Source organism: Zonotrichia leucophrys, chromosome 5, assembly GCF_028769735.1.
Source record: "Zonotrichia leucophrys gambelii isolate GWCS_2022_RI chromosome 5, RI_Zleu_2.0, whole genome shotgun sequence".
In the NCBI taxonomy this organism is placed as follows: Eukaryota; Metazoa; Chordata; class Aves; order Passeriformes; family Passerellidae; genus Zonotrichia; species Zonotrichia leucophrys.
The window spans coordinates 6,330,620-6,358,343 of NC_088175.1; the positions used below are offsets into that span (position 1 = coordinate 6,330,620).

A 27,724-nucleotide genomic window follows, 5' to 3' on the forward strand; every position below is an offset into this window, starting at 1 on the left:
CTATTGTTATATTCATTGCTAAACAAAAGGAGTATTTTCTTGCTCCCTCGCTTAGACTGAGTAGAAGATAGTTATGTCCACCAGCTTCCAGGAGCTTTGTGGCTGCTGGCTTCTCAGAAAGCTTGCTTGCTGAGCACCACCTCATCTCCAGCAAGGCAGGGTGCAAAAAGCCTGATGGCCTCGCAAATTCGGTAATTTTATCCAAGCCCATATGGATCTTATATTATTCATGGCTTCTGATGGGCTGCATATTCCTCACTGATTTAGTGGTTGACTTGTGATGTTTTTCGATGAGTCAAATCTCTGTAATAGTGACACTACATCCATGTATGTGGTAAATGTGAAAGAAAACAGATGTCTATAAAAATCACTGAGTCTGATTTGGAACGATGAACAGTATTGTGATTAATCAGAACTGTACAGCTCATGTGTAGTATTTTTACAGGATGGGATGGAAATTGCTTGTTTCACACCTATATGATTTCTATCTTAATATTTGGATTCTGTCAAAGAAAGTTAAGTGTTGGGCTGCTTATCTGGGGAGAAATGGCATAATTACTACTGAGTTTTGAAACTTCTAGCACAGTCATGCAACCTTGAATTCACTTCAACATTGATTTTTTTCTGGCAATATCTACACTGTGCTCGTATGTAAAAGGAAACAAACAGTAGCCAATGAGTAAGTGTCATCTACAAATGTGGAAAGATAGTGTAGCAGATGCCCCTCAATAGATTTCTACAAATAAAACATAATTTTTTTTTTTTGTTCTTGCAAGTTGCCTCAGACCAAAGCTAAAGCATTTGCTGAACTCTAGATTAAGGACAGAATCCTAATGCAGATTTAATCAGACACTCTGAAGCACAGAGTTACAAAATTCCTGAGATCGGAAGGCAAAGAATTTCGCAAAAATAAGTATCAGCCAAGTCCTATTCCTGTAAGACTGGAGGTTGAATAATGGAAGAGCAGTGGCAGAAAGTAATAGCTGAACACAGAAAAATGAAAGGTCTGACCCTATGAACTAGCTTTAAGGTCATGAACAGGATCTTACAAAATCAACTCAAATTCATTACTGGAAGAAGCTAGGATAAAATCTTAAGCACAGGGCAAGTGTGATGAGTCAGATCTGGTCAAGTGGTGTATACGTGCAAAATTCTGAATAAAAATAATCAAATTAGCATGCAGTGAAGAGAGAATTTCCATAATGAAGCCTCTGGTTTCCTGAAGAGGCTTCTCTAGATTGCTAAGCATGGCTTGGACAAGTCACAAGACAAAAGAACTCCCGATTTTTTTGCAAGGCTCTGTGTGCTCTGTAACAGGATTTTGGGAGATGGAGAGACAGTTTGCAGTGCAGACATATTCTTTTGTTGGATTACTTCCTTTGGTTTCAGGATTGAGGAACTCTCATTTTTTGTGGAACCCTCTTAAAGCCTTGTCTTCTGGCTTAAATAAAAACTTTAGAATGTTCTAAATGCAGTAATGAAGATCTGGGTTTTGTTGTACAGAGGTACATAAGATGTATGTTGGTAGATGGACACTGAGTGTAGGTGTTAGATGTCTTGCATTTTTTGGTACTACTTTTTGAAAGATAATATTTCTCAGAATAATGTGAGAAGGCTTGGAACACTGATTTATTCCTGTTGGAAAATCATTCTGCAAATGACTCCAAATTGCAGTAATTTAGAAATCTTGAGGTTCTTTCTATATTTGGATTTGTACATTCTGCAAGCTTTTAGTACAAATATATGGATCTTTGGTAATTACTTTAATTCTTGAATATAACTTTAACTGAACTAAATACATGAATGTACCTTACAGGGCTCAGGCTTTGTGAGACATTTCTGCAAAATCGGCTTATGAATTTCCTTTTGATGAGCTTAATTGTTGACAGATTTTTCAAAAGCCAACAACAGCTTGCTTTGCTAGCTAGTATTCACATGAACTGGATAGTCTTGTGAAGTCCTTTATGCAATTTGCATAATATTTTTCTTTTACTGTAAGATGAAGTGAAATCCTTTGTAGTGAACCTAACAATGTTAGACATTGTAAAGACATCAATCCAAATAAAATTTAAAAAGCAGAAAAATTACCCTCCCAGACTGTTCTTCATCATCTCAGAATATGCACAGCTAGAAAAAATAGACTTAAAAAAAATTTAGTATTTTTCCCCCAGAGGACTATTTAGAAAAAGGTCCTAAATAATGATATGTGATCTCCTAATGAAGATACTATGAAGATGCTTTGCTAGTTTCTTCAGTAGTCCTGTAAACTGAATTTTCATTTGAGATACCTCAAGTCAGAATGCATTACATATGCAAATCTATTCATTAAATCAATAAAATAAATAAGCCGTTTTGTCCATCCATGTGAAACAAATAGATAAATTCTGCATCTTTTCTACCCAGAAATTTTTGTTGTTGGTGGTAATAGTCTGGAATTTCTGTCTTTGAATTCTGCTGTCTGGAGCATAGGTGGGAAGAGAATGAAATGCGAGCTAAGCAACAAATCTCTATCCATTATGATGGTTGTGGATGTCTGAGTGAAATGAAGCATGTAGAAGCCTCAAAAAAAACTGACCCTGTTTTTCTCCAACCATTTCTGAAGAATTCTGTTCCGTTAATAAGGCCTTAAAAGTAATAAAGACTAGGATCTGTGGATTCTAGCCAAATGAGGCCACATCCTACAGTCCTTGCTTTGTCTTAGTGGAGTGAATTTCCCATGTACTCATGATAAGATGGGGATGAAGGATTGAGTAAGGGTGGCAGGATGGGAAATGGTTTGTCACCTCCGAGACTGCGTTTGCAAACTGCTGGAACCACAAATGAGCTCAGTGTTTAGCAAGATGGTGGATGCCAGCATGAAGCTTGGAAGTGCCAATTTTAATTAAAAAACTGCATTTTCAAATCAAGTTCCTAGTTAACAAAGGGTGGGAAATTCTTCCCACCATGTAAGCTTTCTGAATGCTGTATTGACTGTCAAGATGGGTACAGCTTCTCCTTCCACAAAAGTCCTGCTACCATCATCTTCCCCATCACCTCCCCCTGCCAGAAGAAAAAGACTACATTGTTTGTGGAATGTCTCCTTGTTCATGTCCTGCATTTAGGCCAGAATAGACAGATTTTATTTTGTCCTCCCCATCCCCCTTCCTTCTTTGTTAACAATGGAGTGAACACATGAGATTACCATGGCTCTTGACATGGCTCAGTTGTTTGCCATTTGGAAACTACAGATTTTTTGGTTGTATAATTGTAAGAGGGGAAAAAAAAAGTATAAAAAGATTCAGTCATTTTCTGTTTATTCCAAAGACAGGGAGAACAGAATACTAGGGGAGAGATGGGGGAAGCCAACAACAAAAAACAAATTAGTTTAAGAACCAGCATGTTCCCCTTACTTTAAGGAACACAGTAAACATTTCAAAAGTGCATGCCAGCTCATTATCTAACCCAGTCTTCATTGGCTTCATGAAAAACAGCAGCAGTTAAGCAATGTTTGCCAAAAGCAAATTTGGGTACATGCATTGCTAAAAAAATGTGACATCCGCTCTGTACAGGTTCCTTAATCTGCCATACAGGGGCAAATCAACATTTCATCATTATTGTTTCTCTCTGTTTAGTCCTTTCATGATTGCTCTTCTAGTCTGTTTTGATCATTGTTTATCCAAAACTGTGGTATGACGTATGATTTGAATTGCTATCCAGAAACAAACCTCTGCAAGCATTTAAATAGGCAGAGATAGTTTTGGTTAATTTAATCTCAAATGTAATATTTGTTTGCAAGTATCTTTTTTACAAATTTTATTGTTTAAAAAAACCTTAAATGGTTGTGAAATATTTATGAATTCTTTTTTCAAGATTTAAGATTTGATTTGTCATTAATTTCATGTATTTTTAAAAACTAGCTTTGTTTTCGAGTTCAGGAATAACACAGTATCTTCCTTTTTCAGTCAGTTTGGTGTGGCATATGCAGTTTATAGTTATATTGTTAAAAATGCTGTGTCAAAGCATTGAATATGCTTTATATTCAAGTATTGCCATTTATTGTGATAACAAATGATACAGCATATTTCATTAGTTGTTCCTTATAGATAAGCTACCCATTCTTTAGTAAATACATTCCTCTGTTTTTCAAAATATATGTTTACAAATATTTTCAATCATATTGAGCTTTGTTTCCTTTGGGAATAACTCTTACTCAAGAGAAAGGCAAGCATCTATTGAACAATTGTTTTATTAAATAGCTTAAAGAAAAGTTCCCTTCAGAAGCCATAGAAGATTTTCCCCAGAGTCCTCACATTTTCTGGTGTGCCTGTTTGGGTCCTGTGGGTATTGATTTCTCTCATCTTAAGTCTCTACCTTCAAAATTTTCAGGTCATTTTAAGCTTTATTTTGCTTTGAAATCTATGTACTCTTCTGCCATATGTTTAAAATTCAGAGTTGCTGTGCAGCTCTGATCATTAGTTTTTCTATTCCACATATAGTACATTATACTCTTCCTTTTTATGAGCAAAGAAAAATTCTTGTTTACTTGTTTCTTAAATATAAAGTTTTTGATTTTTTAATTTTTATTTTTAAAAAATAGAAACCCTCTGATTCAGAATTTCTTAATGAAATGGGGGATTCTGTTGGTAGAAAACAGTGCCACTTGTTTATGTTTTTGAAATGTTTATCTCATTTTCTCATGGGGAGAAAGAAAATAGCTGGTGAAATTAGGATTTCAAAATGGAAAAAAATTAAATAAACACTCATTTGACATTTTATCAAAAGCTGGAAAATGCTGGTAAAATTTATCTTTGCTAATTTTCCCCTTCCTCAAAAATCTCTCTTGTTATGGTTGAATTTGTAAATCCTCATGAGAACCTGGTGACTGAATGCAAGTTGGATTTTCTTCTTTTTCTTTCTTTTTTTTTTTTTTTTCACTGGGAGGGGGGGATGTGTTTGATGTTTTTGGGTAGTTATGTCCAAACCAGCGTATATCAATATGTTCCAATATTTATTTCAGGCTTTTCTTTGTGAAGCAAAGATTGCTTCACTCCCATGGTGTGATTACTTCAGTCAATGCAGTGCAATCTGGGAAGGATGCTGACATGGAAAATCAAGGTGTTAGACTTTGAAAGCAGTTTTTAAACAACAGGAGAAGAGCATTAATGTGGTCAGTCAAAAGAACTGCACCTTAGCTATTAGTGTTGATGGGGAAAATGTCAGAGGGAGGGTATAATGTCAGAGGAACAGTGCATGCTTGTACCAAAGGTCTCAGCACATTTTTCTTGATAGCAGCCAGCAGAAGGTGCTCAGGGAGAAACACAAGAAGCAGGGCAAGTACAGAGTGATTCTTCCAGCTTCTGACACTCGGCAGTTTTAGGACTCCCTGTGCTGAAGCTGCATCTTAAGCATTGTTTTTATGAACCACTGAGTGAAGAAGCAACAATAGGAACAATGGATCACTGTTCAGCATCAGTGGCAACTGCGCTTAGAAATAAGTAACAGTGCCACTTCAAAACGCTTGACATGGACAACAGAGGCAGAAGAGCCAGGAAATTATGGTAGTTGCTAAAGCCACACCCATGGCCAGCGGCAACATCTCACAGCTCCTCCAAGTTGTGAACTCCTTGGGAGCTGAGAATCCCTACCATGCAGAGAGGTAGGAGCCAAGCTCACCATTATATAATGCAGCAATTTCTGCCCATGTGGTATCTCACTGGGATATGGTGTCTTGTTCTTCAGTGTAGGGGTTCCTGCCTGGGTGTTCCTGCTGAGATTTTTTGTTTGGTGAGAGCTGGCTGACTTTGCTTCATACCAATACATGATGCCACCAGTCACCTGATCTCTTGAGGTTGACTTCTGCATTCCCTCGGAGTTACTCTCTCATTCTCTGGTTCCTGTTCAAGGATCTGCTTCGTGTAGGCTGAAAGCAATCCCATGTCTTTTCCTCTGGCAGGCCTCTTTGTGGCCTCCCCAAGAAGTAGCTCTGCATAAGACTTCCAGCACAATGCTTGCCCTAATAAGTGATCAGCAGTGTGTTTCTTTCCACAGAAAATCATTTGGAAAATGACACAGTCTGAAGAAAAATGGGAATTCAAAATCTGTCTCCAAATTTCCTCGTGAACCAGTCTGCTCCTCTGCATCTGCAGAAAGGGACAGGTGGGTTGCTGCAAAGGGCTTGGGAAGCTGCTCCTCAGTGAGCCCCACTGTTAGCCAGTCTCTTGACTCTGCATGAGGCAGTGACTCCTGCTGAGTTCCTGCAAGTGTTTTGCGTGCAGCACTTCTCCCTGCAGAGTGGCAACATGCTGGGACACAAAATAGAAGGTCCTGTCCTGGTGTGAGCCCTGCACAGGACGGGAGGGCAGCTGTGATGGATAGGAACTGAGCTGTATTGGTGTTGAGGGCAGCTCCTGCTGTGTTTTGGAGACGGCATGTGTACGTTTGAAGTTTGCGTGGGGATGCAGGGTAATGTGCCAACACAGGTTTTTTAATAGCTCCTTGGGGCACAAATAGCCCCATTCATTGCAGTACGTGGCTCTGAGTTAACCCAGCTGCCAGATCATCATCATCTCCATGCGCAGCTATTCCTTGTTTTACTTAATTTTGCTCTCACAAGTATGTTCCTGAACCCCATGTAAATTTTGCTTTGGTAAGGACTGTGTTAAATCATCAAAAAATGTCAGTAGCTGAGAGTAGATGAGAATGAAAATTGTAACACTGTCCATAGTAATAACAAATGAAATGAGTTTTTCCCTGTCACCTGTCTCCCTTCTCCTGAAATTGAGATGTTATGAATGGCAGACCTTGTTTCCTTTTGCAGTATGATTATTTTTACTACATCCTTTATCTTTGTCTTTTGGAAAGAGCAAATAGAAACAAAGCTTCACATTTTTGCTTGAAGACAAACTGGGACATTTTAACAGAGTAACTTTGAATAACTGTTTACTTTTACATTGATCACAGCCAGTTGTTAGGGCTATGGCTACATGGCTAAACTCCCATACTTTTTAATAAGAACTTAGGAGTCAACATCTTTGAAAGTGTGGGAAGGATGGCATTGGTGCAAAGCAGTGTCTGTGCTGCCCGCTTTGCCTGGGAGAGCTGCAGGAATGAAAATACAGCTGGTGTGGGTCAGTCCCAGGGAAGTGGCAGGGCTCAATCTGTGAATTACACTGATGTACACAGTTAACGTGAAAACAGTTTTTCTGTATTTATTTTTCATGGATAAACTTTTACTACCTGCTAAATTTAGACTCTTAGACTCATTTCTGCAAAGCCAGAGCTGAACCACACCCTTCAAATGTGAAGAGCTGTTGCATTAAATCATTGTGCTTCTCAGAGGGCTCAGTCAAATGAGGACAAGATCGCAGGCAGGTGCAATTTCCTTTTAGAAAATTGATAGATGGTGCTTCTGCCGTCTGTAATGTGTTGGTTTTAGTCTTTACAAAACACAGCTTGCCTTCTGTTATAACTAGTAACAAATCACACATCTGGAACAAAGAGGAATGTAGCTGAGCAATATTTTTTATTTATCTGCAATCTGGTTCAGATCCCCTGGTTCCTTTCAATTTTAACTGTACAACAAATGTACTCCCAGTCTTAATTTTATCACTTGTTGTAACGTTTAACAGAGGTCACTGTGACCCAGAGGAAGCTTAAGAGGAAAGTGTTATGGTGGATCTTGGAAATGGAGTTTAACTATGATGATGGTGGGCATGAAGCCAAGCCCAGCTCTCCTGAGTGTATTTAATTTGTGCTCTTTATTTATCGTTGTGCTGGGCTGGATTCAATCAAGGAGCCACATATATGGATGAGGCAGAAATGTTCAGCAATTAGTACATCTTTCTTCTCTGATGCCTTTTTTCAAAAGAATACTTTAAATTGTTTACTTTTTCTGTGGTTGGATTGTTGAATTAATAACAAAAATGCAGCCACTGTTGAAAAGAATAATCTTCCAGTGAATGCCTAAAATATTTAATTCTGTGCTTAGTAACCAACATCTTGTCAAATCTGGTGACAAACTTTCTTTTAATGGGGATATTACTTGCTCAGGTCACTAAATTCAACAACATAATGTCCTTGTTTTTTTAATTTGTGATTTTATCAGTTTAGATTTTGCCTACTTAAAGCCCATCTGATTAGGCCTGTGCAAAGGAAATTCTTTTTTGTGGTTCAAAAATGCCAAAGCTATCCTGATTTCCAAAATATTCAGATATAAATAATTGCTCATATTATTAAAATTTATTAACAGTTATCTCAGAGAGAGTTGTCCTATGCTTTGCACTATTTTTTGCAACAGTAGAGAACCTACCCATAAGGTAGGTGTTTGTGTCTCTAGCCACATTTATAGCTGCTAGTGCTTCTGAGTACAAAACAGTCAGAAGGTTAATTTCAAAGAAATTATTAGAGCTTTGGTGTATCACATAATTTAGAAAATCTTTCCCAAGTTATTTTAAAGGGCAGTATCATGTCTTACATGGTTTTTTCCCATGCACAGATTTTACTGGCTCTGTAAGGCACCATGGTGCTGTGTTTATCAAGTTTTTTTGTGCTCAGATTTTACTAATTTATTGATTAATGTACTGTTGCATTGATTATGATTTCTTTTTCCTCCGAAGAAGAAATAACCTACAGTGCCTCAAAAGTGTGCAGTCAAGCATATGACATATGTTAATTATGTTGTGTCCACTGAAAAATGTTCAGGTTTTTGAAATAGAATCAATTTTCTGCATTTTCTCCAACTGCACTCAGAGCACTTTCTCTATTCTTCTTTTATAGTTCCTGTAGTGAAGTTACTTTTGCAAAGAAAAGTCTTTCAGTGATTGTGTAGCTCAAAGTATGTAATTTTTGTTCTAAATATAAATATTCTAGTTTTGTGTCTAACTGCAACATATACATCTTCTTGCATAGGAAATACACATACTGCTATTATTAACATTGTCTTGTAGTGATATTTCAAACTGAAATTGTAGATTTCCATGTCTTTCTGTGATGGTATTCATCCTATTCATGCACTTAGTTCTGATCATTGGTATATCACTGTATATTCGGTCAATGGAAGCCAAAACCCCTTTAAAAAGACATGAATCACATTAGAATTTGTTACCAGGCTGTTCACAACAGCTCCAGAACATGTGTGTCAAATCACAGTATATTAGTAATATGTTTTCAGTATGCTTTCATTTCCTATCTTCTTCCTACTATTGTGTATTGGGCTACAAGAACAACTGGTGTCTCTAATCAAAGTAAGAAAATGTAGTATTCATCTTTTCAGGATGCCATGAGCAATGTACAGTAAATTTCCTGTGGTTTTGTGATTAGTTTTTACTAAAGTGTATTACAAATGTAGCTTTAACATTGTCTTCAGTTTAAAAAAAATATAGGAAAATGTATCAAGCCCTTTATTTGCCAGAATCACACTGAGTAAAAGTTTAACTATTGCGTAAAGGCTATCTTCTCAACAACACAACAGGCAAACTGAAGTGAATTGGAGAACAAAGTACAAATGTGTTTGCAACCAGCATTTCCATGAGTTAATTCACATTTCACTGTGTATTTAGAGGATGCCACTGTGTCACTTGGTTGATGTATACATGCTGAGTAGGTAAGGGAGGGGGAATCCTGTTGTAGCATACTTCCCTCATGGACTCATGGCCCTTTCCTCACATGCTGCAAAATCCAAACCCAGCTAATTTCTACCTCTTTTAAGCAGTGCATTCAATTAAAAATGTTAGAATTTCACTTACCTGTGAGTGAGCTGCCTAGTGTGTTTGCCATTCTGACCATGGTAGTCAAGGTGGCCATCTCACAGAAGCCACCTCTGGTCAACCAGCAAAGTTGCTGTGCAGTGAAGAGACTTCAGAGACAAATCTAGGCCCTGTTAAAGTCAGTGATGGTTTTGCTGTTGACTCTGTTGGCTTCAGAATTTGTAAAAATTATTTCAGTATGTCCAAAGATCTGTTTTCTCAGAAGATATGTGCAAATGTGTCTCTTCTGAAGTGGCGGTATGACCTGGGACTCAGGATGAGGGAGTTTGCAAAGGGCCAAGAGCAGCTCATTGAAAACTTCCTTTCTGGAGCAAAGAAACCAACAGGCATTTCTGAATCACCAGTAAGAAGATGTATCATGTTATCTGGTATATCTTAGAACTTCTGATTAAGCATTTAAGAATTTATCCCTAACTATGCCAATTCTTTTAACTAAGTGACATTGGTTTGTAGTAATGCAGTCACATTTTATTATCTTGAATGATTCTGTGGAACAAAACCCTTTAAAAACTTGTAAGATGAGATAAATACCATTACAATTTTTTTGCTATTATTATTTTAAATGCCAGAACAATCACAGGAGAATTTTAATCTTACTAAGGAAATATATATTTAAAAATATGAATACTTTGCTTCTGCTTGTTAAAACAGTATTAAAACAAGGTGTAAGCGTGTTTGTAGTTAACTCCCAGAGGACTTGGTGTCAGAAGAAATGTCACCCTGTCTTGTCCCTTTTAGGAAGGTGGCCTCTACCAGATGTAAGCTCAGAAGTGGCAATTGCCATTCACTAAATGACAAGCAGGTTTATCCTGGCTTTCTCTGGGGCCATCTTGACTTTTGGCGAGAGGCAAAGAGCAGGACTATAAGAAAATAGTAGTTCTCATGGGAACAGTAAAAATATGTTGGCATTGTTTAATTCTTTCATAACATGCTAAATTAATTTATTTGTTGAATCCTTTAAAGTATTATGCCATTGGGGAATGTGTTTTTCATATAGCACTCTTACAACTATATTAAAGTTTTAGGGAGAACAGTCACAGAGTAAACATCACTGGTTATCCATGCTGGGTAACTGGGAGACACAAGGGTTGATGTTTTGCTGCTTTATATATTGTATAGTAATCAGCATCAGTGCAAAGTGATCTTATCTGTACATTTTGCAATCTTTTTGCACAGATGTAGACAACTGTAAAACATTCAGGATTGTGGAGCAGCAGATTCATTTGGTTCATAAATTCTTGCTAAATGCTCTGTCATAATACTTATTGTTTAGTAAATGCTTTTGATTAGGTAGATACTTTTGACAGTTTTCCTGTTTGCTTCAAAATGTGTGGTTCAACTCTGTTTCTTTCAGGCTACTGTTGGATGTGCTTGGGACTAGGCCATTAATTTTGAGAGACAAATGAAATTTAATCTTCAGCTAACTTATTTTTCAGTTGGATTATTTTAGTAGGGGGACTTCATTATTTAAGTTGAAGGGAAATATTCTCTTTTCAATATACCACGGGTTAAAAAAAAATAAATCAGAGTTTTGCTCCCAGTTGTTTTATTGATCATTCATAAGGCAATATCTTCAAAATGCCGGTACTACAAGAAGAACTAGCTTTACAGCTGTTTGGAGAGATACTACACCAGAACCATGTATGCTATAAATTGTTCTCTTCTGTTTACATGGAACACTTTTTGATCTCTAAATCTGTACATGTTACAGAGGAAAAAAAAAAGCCAGGCCAGATTTTTCCAGATGGTTCACTATATTTGCCCATTACCAGGAGCATCTTCTGTTTTCTACCATACATCCTGACAGGTATTTTGAAGAGAGAAAAAGAACAGGAACAACTGAAAGCCTATGGAGCTGTCCAGTTTTTCCAGATACCCTCCATCTGTCCATTTATCATCTGTAGATATTTCTGTGACTTGCCATACGTATCTAGACACAGAGAAAGCTGGAATATTGAACATTTTAATGAATACTGCAAATATCAGAGTTAACCTGTGGGCCAGAAACACTTCATTTATTTGGAAACAGGACGAAGCTGATGCTTGGACACAGATTGACAGTTTTCCCATAGAATCAATGGATCTCTGCCAATATATGCCATGCTTCTCATTTGCAAAATCCCTCTTACTGAATCTGCTGATGATCCTCTTTATCAGATATCACCTTTTTATTTCTTTTTGGTATTGTCATGAATTCAATGTAGCAGTGGTGACAGTCATAGAATAGAAGTTATATACTTTACAATGAAGGCAAAAGAATCATATAAAGTAACAGACTGAAATTGGAAGGACCTATTCCTTTTTGCAGGGTTGAATTTTACTTCTGATTTTTTTCCCCCAGACAATTAACATACTTATTTTTCTCTGCCATAGCTGATAACAAACATGTTAGCCCGCATCTAGAAATTCCTGAGTGTATTTGCCACCAGCATAAGTCTACCATGGCCAAAATTGGGCTTTTTAATTTTTCACCCAAACCCTTTCTTATACATCCTTACTTGATCAACACCTTTCCTAATGTTCAGGCTTTTGACATGAAAAGTCATATCAAACAGAAGTTTTGTTCTAAGTCATCACTTTCAGATCTTCATGCCTTTCTTTATAGAATTATCTAAGATCAGCTATTCTCCTTTACCTGCAATCATCCACGTCTCCTAACAAATGTGAACTATTTTGCTTTGGTTTTGTGGTCTTTTGTATTTTCAGCTTCACCTTCAGATATTATCTCCAAACTGGCCTTCTATTTTGCAAATGATTCCAATCTTCATTTCTAGTTTTTTATTTTGAGCAATTACCTTTAGGCTTTTCTTTCTACTGCTCCTAGTTCTTGAAAAGAATTTCCTGTAACCAGCCACTAAACAAATATATAGTCTTACTCTACACTCTAAAACTTTTATTTTTAGTTTTTGGGGTGGCTAAGGGAAACCTTGGCAAAAACTAGGTCTGTAGTGATTGTTCCTTACAGATTGGACTACCTGGTGCTATATTGTTGCCTTTGGTATTTGTTTCTCAACTGTTCTATGCCCATAAGGTAATTTCATTGGGGTAGAGTACCTATGTTTTGCTTATGTTACCACAGCACCCAGTACAAAGGAAGCTTCATCCCTAAACAGTGTTGCTAATCATGAAGCAAGGTTAGATATGCTACAGCATTTTAGGAACTTTCAAAGTTCCAGTCCTCACTGATTCTGGGCATGTGTCCTGCAGGAGACATCAGCAGAGAAAACTCCAGAGAGCATCTGCTGCCTCAGCTTCTATTGGAGGGATGATAGATAAGTATGTCACAGAGCACTTGTCTTATGCTGGCTATCTTCAGCACTAGGGTTTTAAGTCATATATAAAAAAAGCTCAAAAGAACTGTGGAAGCACATTGACAAAATCTCTGACAATAGAATTGTGGGTTCACTGGGAGACAAGAATCTGAACATGTGGGAAAGAATGGTAGTGGGATTATTTGCAACTTCAGGAGGAGAAATCCTGCAAAAATGTAGGTAAGTATTCAAAATATAAGAAAAATGGAGTAAAATTAGGATTAGATAATCCTTAGCATGGCTGGGGATCACAAATGTTCAGCTGATGAAAAAATATGTGCTCTAAAAACAATAAAGCTAAGCTGAGGATCAGGCTGTGCTGCAGGGAACCCAGAAAAATGTCCTCATTTAAAAGATATGAGATGACAAATTTCACTTCATGTTTTCTCATTCCTTGCTGTGAAACCGAACTCCAGGTCTTATTATGGGAATGTTACCTGCAGATGAACTTTGTGTTTTTGTAAATAATAGATGCTTTTATGCCCAGGTTTAGTGGTTTTTTGCTACTCAGACAAATGCTCACCTGGGGATAAAACCTCTCTAATGCTACGACCAAACTGATTCAGGAGCCTGAAATCCAAAGGCAGTACCTCAAGAAATGTAGAAGTGAAATACTGAGAAGAGAAGCAATGAGTAAAGAATGCTGAGAGGAAGAAAGAAAATATAGAAAATATAAGTTAGAAACACTGATACATTGAGAAATTTGTTTTCTGAAGAAAAGGGGCTAAACAGGAACTTGAATACAGATGGCAAGATGTTACAGAAGATGGGAATGAGTAATAATGAGAGAGAGAAATGGGGAAGAGTATGGTTCTTATTTTTGCTTTCTGAAATGTCTCTTTCTAGCCTTTCAATAGCCATGATAATGAACTTCTGTTTTGGTTAAGCTGCTGCAAGGCAACCCTTTTCACTCATAGTAAATCCTCATCTTTAGAGGAAAATGTCACAGTTTCCACAAACAGTCATAAAGTGTGTAATCAAGTTCTCAAGCAGTAGCATACTTGAGATCATAACAACATGTATACATCTTCAGGAACATGAATCTCAAATTCACTGCTGGTATTTTCCCATGGTCTGGAAAAAGCAATGGCTAAAAGGAGCACTTGTTTTTCAAACTGTGGAACAAAGGGTTTGATGTTGCTGAGTAAAACACATTGCTTATGTTCAAGAAACTTCAAAAATACTATAAAATACAAAAGAAACCCGCCCTTTCCTTAGGTCTTGCAACACCTTTGCATTTGTTCTGATTTATAAAAGAATCATAAAATTGTTTAGGTTGGAAAAAAGTTCAAGAGCATTGAGCCCAGCCGTTAATCCAGCACTGCCAAGCTGGTTGTCCCTAAGTAGCACACCTACATATCTTTTAAATACCTCCAGGGATGGTGACTCTGTTACTTCCCTGATCTGCCTGCTTGACAACCCTTTCTGTAAAGAGATTTTTCCTAATATCCAATCTCATCCCCCACTGGTACAACTTGAGGCTGTTTCTTATTGTCCTATATCTTGTTACATAGGAGAAGAGACCAGTCCCCACCTGGCTGCACCCTCCTTTCAGGTTGTTGTAGACAGCAAAAAGGTCTCTCCTGAACCTCCTTTTCTCCACACTAAACAACCTCACATCCCTCAGCTTATTCTTATCAGTATGTGCTCCTATCACTTGTGCTCCAGACCCTTCTCCAGCTCCATTGCCCTTCTCTGGACATGCTCCAGCTCCTCAATGTCTTTCTTGCAATAACGGATTCAAAACTGAGCATGGAATTTGAGGTGTGGCCTCACAGTGATGGCTATGGGGGGGGATGGTTACTGCAGTGGCCCTGCTGGCCACACTGTTCCTCACACAGGCCTGGGTGCCACTGGCCTTCTTGGACACCTCGGCTCACGTTCAGTTTCTGTCAACCAGCACCTCCAGGTCCTTTTCTGTTGGGCCATTTTCCAGCCACCCTGTCCCCAGCCTGCAGCACTGCCCAGGGTAGTTGTGACCCCAGTGCAGGACCAGAACCTGGCCTTGTTGACCCTCACACCATTGACCTTGGGCCATCAGTCCAGCCTGTCCAGATCCCTGTGCAAAATCCTGCCCTGCATCAGATCACACTCTTGCTTGGTGTCATCTGCAAACTGACGTGCCCTTGGTCCCCTCATTGATAAGGTTATTAAAGAGTACTGGCAGCAACACCAATCCCTGGGGAACACCACTGGGGACTGGCTGCCCTGGATGTAAATCCAGTCACCACAAATCTTTGGGCTCAGCCACACAGTCAGTTTATTACTCACTAAAGAACATGCCAGTCCAAGCCATAAGTGGGCAGTTTCTCCAGGACAATCCTGTGGGAAACAATGTCAAAGGCTTTGCTAAAGTCTGGGTAGACAACAAGCACAGCCTTCCCTCATCTACAGCTGGGTCACCTCGTCATAGAAAAGATCAGGTTAGTCAAGCTTGTCAACTTAATTTCCTTTAATTTAATGCTCCTTTTATTTATTTTACTCAGTTTTTATTAGAGCAATAAGTTTTTCATGGGCTTAGGAAGTAAACAACAAATCTTAAACCAGCTAATTCTTTCTCAGCTGTATTTCTGAGAGTCCTGCCTTGACTTAGCATGAGCAGTGCTTAGAATGCAGAGGGAAATTAACACCCTTTGGATTATCAGCTTGTGAGGTAGTGAGCATCAGCTGAATTGGCCTGAATGACTTCTATGGTGGTGTTATAATTTAAACAGAAAATAGTCAAATACTTTGGAAAGGAACTCTAAGAAACTGTAAAATGCTTTATTAATGTTGTCAAAACTTAGCCACTAGGAACCATCAACAGCTCAGCTTTTGCCTTGTGGTATGCTGCTTGTGAGAACAGTGCAGACTTTCTCAAGCAAGTCTGAATCACAGGCAATCACACAACATGAAATGGACTTGACTGTGCCTATACTGGCCTTGGGAAGGACGGATGCCTTAAAGGTCCTTTGTCTCCAAAGATATTGCAGGCAATGAGTCTGGTAAGTCCCAAAACTGAAGCAGAGTACCTCTAAATCTTTGGTTTTGTCTCCCCTTTAATTTTGGGAGAACTTTGTGTTCATTGAGATGATCTGGAAATACAAGGAGTAATCTCTGTAAGCTTGGGGATGCTGATAGGTAAGACTAGATTTTCTAGCAGTGTTCAAGAAGAAAAATGGCAGAGGGAAACATCTTGCTCTCATTTCCCTCCCCTTGCCAAAACCTACCACCTAATCCAAGAAATACTGTACACAGATCAGGGACAATGTCACTGTTTATTTCAAACTACTGTTAAGAAGATGTTATTTATTTAAAACTTCAAACAAGATTGCAAAATTATGAGCATCATAATCAGCAAAGGATGTTCTCCTTCCCCTACCATAACATAAACCACAGTATGACAAATTAGGAGAAGCCTGAAGCAGTCAGAAAACCCCAAACCTTTGCTCTTTCTTCACATAGGTTTTCAAGATAAAACACATAAATATTGAAGCTACCCAGGACAGTAGATGAAGTAGCTCACAATGCCACTGTCAGAACCTGGCTTTGCCTTGACTACCCCCATAAATGTTTTTAAGTTATATCCAGAGAAGGCTTGTGCATGCAGAAGATTCTTCTGTTTTATTTGGTGCCAGCCAATAGTGGACAAAATACTTACACTAGACAATGATAATTTACACATTCTCCTTCATAGCAGACATAGAGCCTGTAGCAGTAACCTAATTGCAAGTATAAGGAAAGAAGCAATGAAAAAATACTCTATTTTGTACCCTCATCCTGCTTGTCTTGTACATTCATATGCATTTTGGGTAGAATTCCATCTTGGCAATGACGCCTCTTGTAAAAGGCTAGAAAAGAAGCTGGTGGAGGAGTTGAGGTCCTGTAGGTCTTCAGTGACAGCTTGAGAAGAGGGGTGAAATGCCATTCTCACTTTAACTGTCCTGCTGGTTAGAGCCTTTACACTTTGGTGATGAAGGGAAAATGCCATTTGGTTTAAATAGGCAGTCTCTCTGAATGCCCTTTGGTGTTAGTTTCCCTTGTTTAGTGTGTGGGTATCATACATGACAATGGGAAAGAGAGAAATACTTTAGAAAAATAAACAAACAACTCCTCCCTCTCTCTCTCAAAAAAAAAAAAAAAAAAAAAAGGAAAGAAAAAACAAAGAAAAATAAGAAACTGTGGTTGTAAAACCACAAAAATTGGCATTGAGGCTCCAAGGCAAGTGTAAGCCTTGGAATTTCTTTTAGCTCTTAAAAAAAATAGTCCAAACCAAAAAAACCCCAAAGCACAACAACTCTCTTTCCATGGAATCCAGCTTAATGATGCTTCCCCCCCCCCCCCGCCCGCTTTCTTTTAGGAAGATTTGAAAGAATTTATTTAAAGCCTTGGCACAAGTCTTCTTTGCTGCTTTATGTTCTATAAAGCATGTTGGTTTTTTTGCTGTTTGATTTTTACTTAGAAATTTAAGAAATGCCAAGTCTGCTCTGTTATGGTTTTCCCGGTGATTTCCTGCGTATCTCAGAGGATAGGTATTCATTTCTTTCTCAAAAGAACAGCAGGAGTGAAAATGTGAAAGAAAATCTTAATCAAAGCCTGTGTTAGTTGCTGAAAAAATAAAAAGCAATTTAAAACAAAAAGAAGAAACAAAGACTTCAGAATAGTCTCGCTTTTGAAAGAAACTAATAATTTCTTTTCGGCAGTTGTTTAGTTTTCACTCTCTTGAGTTTGTAATATGATGTGGTCAATCATGAGAGTCATTGACAGCAGAATTTCTAATACAAAGAGAGAAAATAAAGGGAAAGAAAAATGTATGCAGAGGGCTAATGTTTAGAGGAGCTGCTCTTTGTGCTTCCAGCCCTGCATGGAACACACCTGGTGACCCTTTTGCACTTTAGTTCCTTATCAGGTGAAGTATGGCTGGGAGCACTTATGCTATTTTTTTGTCAAAGTGCACCAAGATTCAAAGATGTAAAATTCTTCACAAGTTATTCTTTGTGTTGGAGAAGTGGTATTTGATTCTGATTTTGGGTGACACAATATTATTAGCCCTTGTTGGGACTTGAAGTATACATATTAAACAAGTTATTATTTCTAATATATTGCATATATTAGTGGGGGAAAATAAATCTGATAGTTTAATAGATAATCTGGTTTGATGGTAGTGATTAAAATAATAGAAAAAGGGGATTCCTTGTATCTAGTCCCTTTGAACCATCTGATTCTGGCAGGTTGTCCAAGGGGCGGAAAATAAAAAAAATTGCTTTTTCAGTTGCACCTCTGGGGAAGAGGACATCAATGATCAGTTTTGGAAATCTTGGCTGATAATCAATTGTGGATGAGAGTGGGCATGGTAGGGAAATGCAGGGAAAAGTGCATTTCTGACTATTGAAGATACTGGTTTTTCAGTGTAAGCTGATGAGAATCTGCAAACATTGAATGGGGCAACACTCACCACTGGAGGCCAAACAACAAAATGATCCCTCATAAAATGAGATGATTCAACTGCATGGATACTCTCTAATGACATGGGTCTTTAGTACAAGTGTCTCAAAGAGACTGATTTCAAACCAATTATAGGATAACTACCATATAATTAATGCTTCAGGAATCCAGAATTCACTGTCTAATGTCTGAGACCAAAGGTTAATTATAAGCACAGTAGACATTAAGGCAACTGCTGCTATATGGTTTTATGATCTTTATTAAGATTAAAGAAATAAAATCTATTTTAATTAAAAATGTCAAAAGGGATCTTGAACTCTTTCTTCCCTTGTGCCCTCATCTGAAACTGGAATGTTCTGCATTTCATGGGCACTGATTTATGAACACAGATGGGTTAAACTGAATGGTGATATGAAAGACATTCCAGCTGACCTCTGTGCTCTATTTTTCTCATGGAATTTGTTGTTTATCCTGACATTAGAAATGGCTGAAGTGCATAGGTAGTTTCTGTTGAGGAGCCAAAGGAGTAAGGGGTCAGAAATTCCCAGGTGTCAATAACTACAGCTGAGGGGCTCCTTCATTGACAATTTGATCATCTCTGTCACTATGGGCAGTCATTGATTTGAAAACAAGGTAGGTACTGCTCGTTATTACGATGAGCAGTAATAACAGAGGATTACTGCCATCCAGGACCATCATCCAGGACCATCATCCAGGATATCCAGGACAGCCACTGACTGTCTTGTGTATATTCCCCAGGAGCCTGAGTGTTGTCTTTTGTGCACACACCTTAACATGGTGTTAACAAGGCAAAGCATCTCAGTATCTAAATCACATACAAACCTGAAAGGGATCTAGCAACAGAGTATTCCTTCCTTAGGTCTTCACATATTAGTACAGAATATACAAAAGTAGATCAGTTCTGTATGTGGATGGGAACATAATATCTGGTAACTGTCAACAGCAAATGGATGTGTTTTGTATGGACTTTTTCCTTTCTTTTTCATTCCAAGTTGAATCATGGCAAGCCCATTAGTCCAAGTTCATGCTTTTCTCCCCTTTCCCTGTGTTTCTTTGGTATAGTTAACAGTTAAATCTTGACATGGTTGAAATGAATATAGTTGGATTTTGTTGACCACTTTTTTGGGACAGAGAAGAATGTTTCGCTAGTTTCAGGAGATAAACCCAAACATGTTGAAGCAATGTATTTTGGAGTAAATTAGTTGGTGTTTGAATGAGGTCAGAAGACATGTAAGAAGAGGTTTAAATTAAAGAGGTAGATGATATATCAGTGTGGGAAAGGCAAAGCTAGCAGGTTTGTGAATTTCAGATGGGCCTCATCTGTAAGGGCTATTCACATGCTGACACATTCAGTCATTTCACAAAAAAGAAAAAAATTAAAAGAGTAGCAGCTGCTGGCTTGTTTCTAAAGGTCACCACAAGGGGTTTCACCCAGCCTGAAGACTGAGATACTTGAGCAGAATGAGAATGCTCCAGTTCCCTTTTGACTAATATGAAATCCTACAGCTTGCACCAAATGAGTTATACCTGGTCTCTAGGCTGTCATTTAATCTTGGTTTGTGTGGCTGAGCCTTTTCCATCTTAGTCCATGAAGTTTTGCCACTGGGTAGGCAGTAGTCAGCTGCTCACTCTGCATTGTTTCACTTGAGCATGCATGTGAAGAAGGGCTCAGAACACAGAGAGAGATGTGTTCCTTCTCCTTGCCTATACTGTGCATTTTCCATGGAGCTGCTGCTTGATAAAGTAAAGAAAATGTCCTGGTAGAAGAGGAAAAGTACTCCTTACAAGTAAAACTACTGACCTGTTGGGCTTCAGTTTTTGCTGTCTGTCTTGGGCCCAGATCTTCTTGACTGTGCTTCAGGGATTGAGCATACTTGCAAGTAGGAACATTTCTTTGGAGATGTGATTTTGAGCTCCCTTGAGCTAAGAGTAGAAATGAGATCCTTTACTGCCTGGGAAATTACTGGGTGATTATATGAAGACAGGAGCCCATCTGCTTTCCTAACCCGCTTTTAATAGGCAAGCATTAACCATGGATTTTTTATTTGTTTGTTTGTTGTTGTTGTTGGGTTATTTTTCCCCCCCAGAGATAAATATGTAGCATGAGTCAAGACTTCTGGGCTCCAAAGACTCTGTAAATGAAACTGCTGCCCTGAATGACCAGGATTTAAAGCAGAGCACTCATCTAGGCCACTTCTAGGGGGTTGCCTCCTGAATATGTTGCCATCAGCTGCCTACATGGTATGTTGGCTGCTTTGGATTAAATTCTGAGGCATGAATTTATCCTCTGAATTGAATAGAGAGCCCAAGACTTTCCTTTTTGAATTTTCCAGTGGGATCTGATGTACTGAAAGATAGTGCTTAGCACTGAATTCCCTTACTCCCTTACTGGATCTTGCCCAATTTAACTACAATGTAAATTATCATACTTATGAAGCATGGCTGGTAATTATATGGACAGTTTTAAAAAGAAAAAGGTCTTAGTAATCACTATGTTAGCAAGAAGCTTATTCTGTATAAGATTTCTGAAGGATTGTGCTGCAGAATAAGCAAGAGAACCCCATTATACTGTTGAAATTATCATATCATGAAACATTACTATGCAAATATATAAAAGCAAAAATCTTAAAGGAGAATCAACACAGCAAAGCTGTAATTTGCAATATTCCTGGGATTTTTTTCTTGCCTTCCTCATAAAAACAATTATGAAAGAAGGACACATTCAGTGGTATGGTCTAAGAAATCTTTATGCTAAACATTATAATCTCAGGAGCATGTAAGTGAATCCTCTTCACACACACATACATGCTGTATGAATTACTATCTGGGGATCTGTTTTGTCTTGTTTTGCACCTCATATTTTCCTCCCTACCCCTAGAAAAAGCAGGTAAGTAGCAAAACATTAGTAACTCATGTACCAATGTAAATGACTTCACAGAAAGAACAGGGTAATTTTGCAGTTGTGATACCCCTAGTGGAAATAATTATCTCCAGTTTAAACACTATAAATCAGTGTTTAAGGGGGTGCATGTTAAAATAGACTTTTCTGTTTAGGGCCAAGTCTGCTTTCTCTCAGGAGTTAGTGCCTGAGTGATAGGTTTTCTTGCTACTGCTTTTCTTCATTGGTCATGTATTACTTCTTCCCAGCTTGCCTCCTGCTGAAATAATTGTGGTGCTAATAACAATGTGTGGGGAAATGACCAGATGTGCTAGTTTTTTTAGACAATTTTACCAGTTTTTCCAATTTTCCAGACATTTTTTCATTTCTTTATTAACTCACCGGTGCCAGGAATTGGATTTTTCCAGTACATAAATCCTAATTAGCAAGCCAGAGAATTGAGTGCTCCATTTTACTCCTGATGTGTCATTTCCCCTCTGTTCTTGGTTAATTGGCATTTTAAAAAGCCAACTCTTGTGTTTTTAAGGGTAAAAAAGGAAATACAGGAATATTTTGGGACAGAAATGAAAATATGGTAAAGGGACAAAAAATTAAAAGAAGTTGAAGTTGGGATCAGGGCCTTCTGGTAGCTCTGGGATTGCAGGACATGGAGATCTGCAGAGTGGTTAAGCTGCTTGAGGTTCAGCTTCATCTTTCTGGCACTAGAGGTGACTGAACCCCATCCTGCTGTGTCTGTGCTGCTTTCTGCTTGCTGTGGGCATGGTGTGATTTTATTAAATAATTCCATGCTGGCCCTGAGGAGCATCTAGAGGCTGATTTGGTAAAGCAAAGGCAGGGTTTGGTGCACTGCTGACGTGAGTTGCTCTTACAGGCTTTCCTTACAGCCTCCTTTTCTCCTTATCAAGGACCAGAGATAGAATGGAGTAGGAGGAGGAGGCAGAGGCTTGCCAGGAGTGAGGGTATCCGCAGATTCTGAGTCTAAGGATTCTTTCAGCCTTAGTATGTGCTTAGGGATGCCCTGAGCCTGTGGGAGGGGCTGGTGGAGGGCTGTCAGAGCAGGAGGAGTAGTTGTGAGTCTCAGGGAGGATGAAGCACTGTGTCAGGAGAAGGGAATGGTACTAAAAGGTGCTTTTCTGGATAGATAGGATTACAGGAAACAGAGGAGGTTTATGAGGTTCTGAGATTCGCCTCAGAAGAAGGAAGAAGGAAGTTATTCAATTTATGAGTGAGGTAAAAAAGGTTGTGTGTTCCTGTTGGCATTGGTATACTGCAGTTTGAGGCTAAAAAAGATTCACTCCAAAAGACAAAATGATAAAGAGGAGGTTCTTGCCACCTTGTACTGGGCAGTTTGAATTCTGGGAGGAAAAAAGGGGAGGTGGTGCCCTTTTTTAGCTTCTACCAGGATGCTATAAAGGACAAAGGGAAGGGAAGCAAGCCTGATAAATGCAGTTCCACAACTTAGATAGCAGTTGGTAAGAAGGGAAATAAATAGCAAAACTTTTTCTCAGCTAGGAAGGGGTAACAGTTCAGATCTTGCCCCATCTCCATAGTGGTCTGTCCAAAACTTGAGTCTTTTGAGGTTCAGAGAAGGATGATTAATTTTTTTTTTTTTAATTTTTTTTCTTTTTCTGTGCTAATGCATTAATTGGTTCCAGGCAGACAGGGAACAGCGGAGCCAAGATATTGCAAGCAAGGCTGCAGTCCAGGTAATTTGAGGGCTGTCAGGAGACTGAGAAGCACCAGAGGTCATGGTAAAACCTGGAGTCTTTCACTTTCCAAAATGTTTCATAGGTCCAAGAAGTCTGAACAGTGTCATGTTTTTGGGTGCTCAAATAGAAAGGAGGGAAGGAGGGAGGGAGGGAAGGGAAGGGAAGGAAAGGAAAGGAAAAGGAAAAGGAAAAGGAAAAGGAAAAGGAAAAGGAAAAGGAAAAGGAAAAGGAAAAGGAAAAGGAAAAGGAAAAGGAAAAGGAAAAGGAAAAGGAAAAGGAAAAGGAGAGGAGGAGGGAGGGAAATGTCAGAATACTTTGGAGTTATTCCAGCACTGCTGTGCTGCCCTTAAAGGGAACCTCAGGAGATTTCTCCTAAACCTGGGGACCATATTTCTGTCTCCTGGGATCTTCGCAGCTGGAAAAGATCAGTCCTTGGCACTGCATACTGCACTCCCTGACCTGAGACACAGGAGTTACCTTTGCTTCTGACCCAGCTGGGTGCTGGTGTTCCTGGCTGTGGGTGCCTTTTCCCTCTAGCCAAAGCCTGGGCCTGTTATTTATTTACTACTCACTTTGGTTGTTGCTGTTTTAAAATATTTCATTGCAGAATTCATGGCTAACAGGTGCTCTTCCCTTTTATCTGTCCAGCTTGATGTATTGTCCTAGTGTGAGTGCTGGGAGAAAAACAGCACAAGGACAGCCTCTGGGGAGCTGCATGGCCAAATCCTGTCCTGCCAGTCAGCAACAGCGCACATCACCAAACCACAAGAGATTTCATATGAGGCTTTTCTTTAAAGGAAGTAAAAAGGCCTGCTGGTTTTAGTCATAATTATTTCTCTTTTTTATTAGCTTTTAGAGAATGAGCAACAGTTCAGTGAGTTGTGTTTGTAGCAAATACAGGTTATGAAATAAATGTATTTCATTATTTGCTCATTTTGCAATGAAAGACTCTCCAAATTTGTCTCCTAAATGGTTTAACTCAACATTAGAAATGATGCTGCCAAATACTGACTGATTCAATAGATGATGAGTTTCAAATTCCTCTTTTACATGGGGAATGTGATATAGAACAATGACCTCAATTTTCAGCTGTGTCCTCAGATTCACCTCCTTTTTGGCTGTCTCTTTTTCTTTTTCAAGTTATCATAGTTTTTCAAGTCCTGAGGGTCTTAAGAGGGCACTAATATTAAATAATTAGGCACTATATCTCTGATGGTTCTTCTAGTGACATCTTTTACAACTAATGAGCATTTAATAGAATGTAATTAGAAGCTCTGATCCTTAGACCTTGACCTGTCTAGACCTTCTATACAACTAAGTGACTAGACAGCCCTTAACACTCATTAGGAGTTATCTGCACCCCACTTTACAAAGCTATGTGAGGAAACTGTTTAGATTTAGCCTCAAACCACCTGCTTCCTAATCTGTTGCTGTGCACTCAGTTGATCCTGCTGTCCTTACAGTAACTGGAAAGCTACCAATGATTTCATTTTAAAGCAAATATTCTAATTCTGGAGGCACAGGATGGAAACCTGGTTGCTGTATTTGACAGTATGAGATCTTCAGAAAGCATGTAAATAGGAGAGATTATTTTGATGTTATGGAGAAACATTTACATTTTAAAATGAAAGAGAAACATCCAAAGGTAGTTAAGGAAGTTAGCAAAATGTGTTTTGATACAGTATGTTCATCTGGGATATATTTAATAGGGCTCCTTTTACAGGTAATATATTTGTCTTCATATTCCTGGAAGCCCCTTATATCTTTAAAGTAAATTAACTGGTTTTGTTACTGGTTTTAAAAGAAATTAATTAAAAAAATCTTTATATGCATTTATGAGAAGCAGTCTGTTTGGCATGCCACCAAGCAACACAGAGAGCAGGTTTCTTTCTTCTCTATGAATTTTTTAATGTATATGTGTCTATATTGTCAAATATTCTTAAATATCTTTTGCCTAGTCCATATGCCTATTCTGTCTATTTGCCCTTTTTCTCACTTTAGTTTCATTCTAATTGCATAGACTAGTTGTTGTCAGAGTTTTTACTCAGACTTTGGAGACCATTACCATTGCACATGTCTAGGGGTTTTTTAAAGATAAATGCGACAAATCATGTAACAAAGGAAAGGAAAAATCCAATTCTCAGTATTTCTTTGATAAATTTTCAGTGGCTTAGGAAAAGGATCCAAATACATTCTTAATACATTTGATCTTGATCCTTTCTGGAAACGATTATATGTAACCAAATGCATCCATATATAGAAGACAGATTTTTTTAAAATAAAGTGTCCAAATGATCTTGCTAATGCTGATACAACATTTCAATTATTTGTCTTTTGAAAAGGGTTCTGTTTTGAGATATTAGTTGCAAATAGAGGAAATGAAGTGTTGATGTAGTAAGGAATAATTTACTGTGTCTGGAGAGTTCTAAAGCAAAACATCTGGATCAATTTGTTTACAAAGTCCCTGCAGATAAAACGCACTATCTCTCCAAAGGATCAGTTTGTGCCCTTTCTGAAAAATCATAAAAAAAAAAAAATAAATTGCTATCATCATACACAGAAAGCTCTTGGGAATTTGTTAGTAGGGAATGCAAAGATGGTTTGAAATCCTGTTTCATAGGATATCAGCTAGTTGCTGAAAATGTGGTGTGGCTTTGTGATCTTATTTAGTCTGTCCTTTCCTGTTTCTCTGCTTTCCCCACACCCTTCATCTTAAAAAATAATATATTTTAGAAGCTGAGAGTAAGTACAGCATATTAGAGATACGGCAGAACTGGATGGGGAGTGAAAAATAAAACCTTTAGTTTCATATGGGAGTGAACATCTTCCCATAACTGCAGCTTTTCGAAGGTCCATCCCTTGGTGCTATTGAATTTAGTGGGAGGCAACCTCTGACTTAGACATAAATAGTTTGAACTTGTGCTTGAAATGTTCTTTAGCAGAACAAAACAAGAACTTTTTTGTATTCACGTGTCACAACCTGGAAGAGCACAGAATGCTCTTTCTTGATTCTGCTCCTGCTATTGAAAGGTATTTTTGGATCCTTCTTTAACAAATGTAGCCACAGCAATTAATATCACATTAGTGAAACTTGCAATGACTTCACTAATCAGTATTTTCAAGAGCTGCTTCATGCACTTCCCTGACTTATGTTTTTGGTTTTTTTTTCCCCCAGATATTATCTTCATTTACAGGAATTTTCATGGAAAGTGAGCCTGAGCCATGGGAGATAAAGACTTTATGGATATTTTCCCCTAAGAGGACACGTCTAACAGATCTTGTATGTTACCTGATTTTTTTTCCTCTTCCAAGTTTACCTTTTATGGATCCTTTTAGTTAAAACACCGATCCAAAATACTAACACTGAAATTCAATTTTGTGATTAGAGATTTTGCATGCTCACCTGCTTCCATTACTTTCTTGAAATGGTCAGAAACATGGGCTGATAATGTCTATGTGGCCATCCTTTTTCAGTTCCAAAGGCTCTCCTAGTATTACATCTTTTCTGCTGTTGAGAGAAGCAAAACCTCCATCCCTCCTGAGGGATGTTATCCTTGGAGTGTCAAGGGAATGAAACAACCATGTAGAAGAAGAATGGCCCTGGCACAGAACACGGGTCTCATTCCATCCTAAGTTTGGTCATGAATCTGAAGGTTGTGGTTCAGACAAATTTCAGAGCCATTTAAATTCAATTTCAGCTCAGCATCAGCATCCACAAAGCCCAGCTGAGAGTCCTGTTGTTGTTGACAGTATACTGAGCTCATAAAAACAAACAGGATCATTATATAAATCAAAAGAAGATGAAAGTAGAACCCACATCTTCCAGCTTGAATACTTAAAGTCTGCCAGGAGGAATAAAAGATACTTCCTGTAAGGGTGATGCATTGAAAACCTTTAGAGTTTTCTTATTTTACATGGTAAAGAGAAGGGGAGAATGTCCTTATTAATCCTATGTATATGGATGCTTTTTCATTCCAACAGGTTTATTTAATATTAGCAACATGTCCCTACTATTTTAATTCATTTTATGATACCAGCTCTGAGAAATGATGCTGGTTATCTCCATCTTGGGACTCTGAAAGGATGAAGGAGAGTATTTTTGTTTCCCAAGAAAACACAGCAAAGTCGTTATACTTGCCTGGACTAGATGTCCTGCTGTTTCTAGATCATGCAGTATTTATTTACTTCTGTGTTCCTTGCAGAAGGAGTGTGTTTTCATGCAGATGCTGTGTAATCTCTCAGTAGTGTGGAGGACATTGCAAAGAGTTTTGTGCAGTGTTTGTATTTATTGGTGTGGAAAAGCAAAGTGTGTGCATATACCTGATTAATTATGTATCTTTACACATTTCTTGATAGCAGTTAAGCATTAGATTTTATGATCTAGCAACAGTAGGGTCTCTGAAGTCACTACATATATTTTTTATTATAAAGTGGTTTAAGCTCTAGAACCAGTGTTTTAGGTTTATTTTGCAGATGTGTTTTCTTTCATAATTCATTTCAGACCAGAAAAACAATTTAATACATTCTTGATTTTGTTGTTTAGTGAAGTAGTCTCATGTTCTTTTGATAATTGCTGGAGAAATTAATGGAGTTTTTGGAAAAGGTTTTATGATATGT

General features: G+C 38.2%; 1 long non-coding RNA gene across 1 annotated transcript in view; it reads left to right on the forward strand.

Moving 5' to 3' along the window:
• Nucleotides 1–26,359, forward strand: part of LOC135448599 (uncharacterized) — a 60,208-nt gene extending 33,849 nt beyond the window's left edge. The window contains exons 2-3 of the long non-coding RNA XR_010440516.1: nucleotides 6,028–6,135; nucleotides 26,283–26,359. This is a non-coding gene — a long non-coding RNA (uncharacterized LOC135448599). The remainder of the gene's footprint in view (nucleotides 1–6,027; nucleotides 6,136–26,282) is intronic.
• The last annotated feature ends 1,365 nt before the right edge of the window (nucleotides 26,360–27,724 follow it).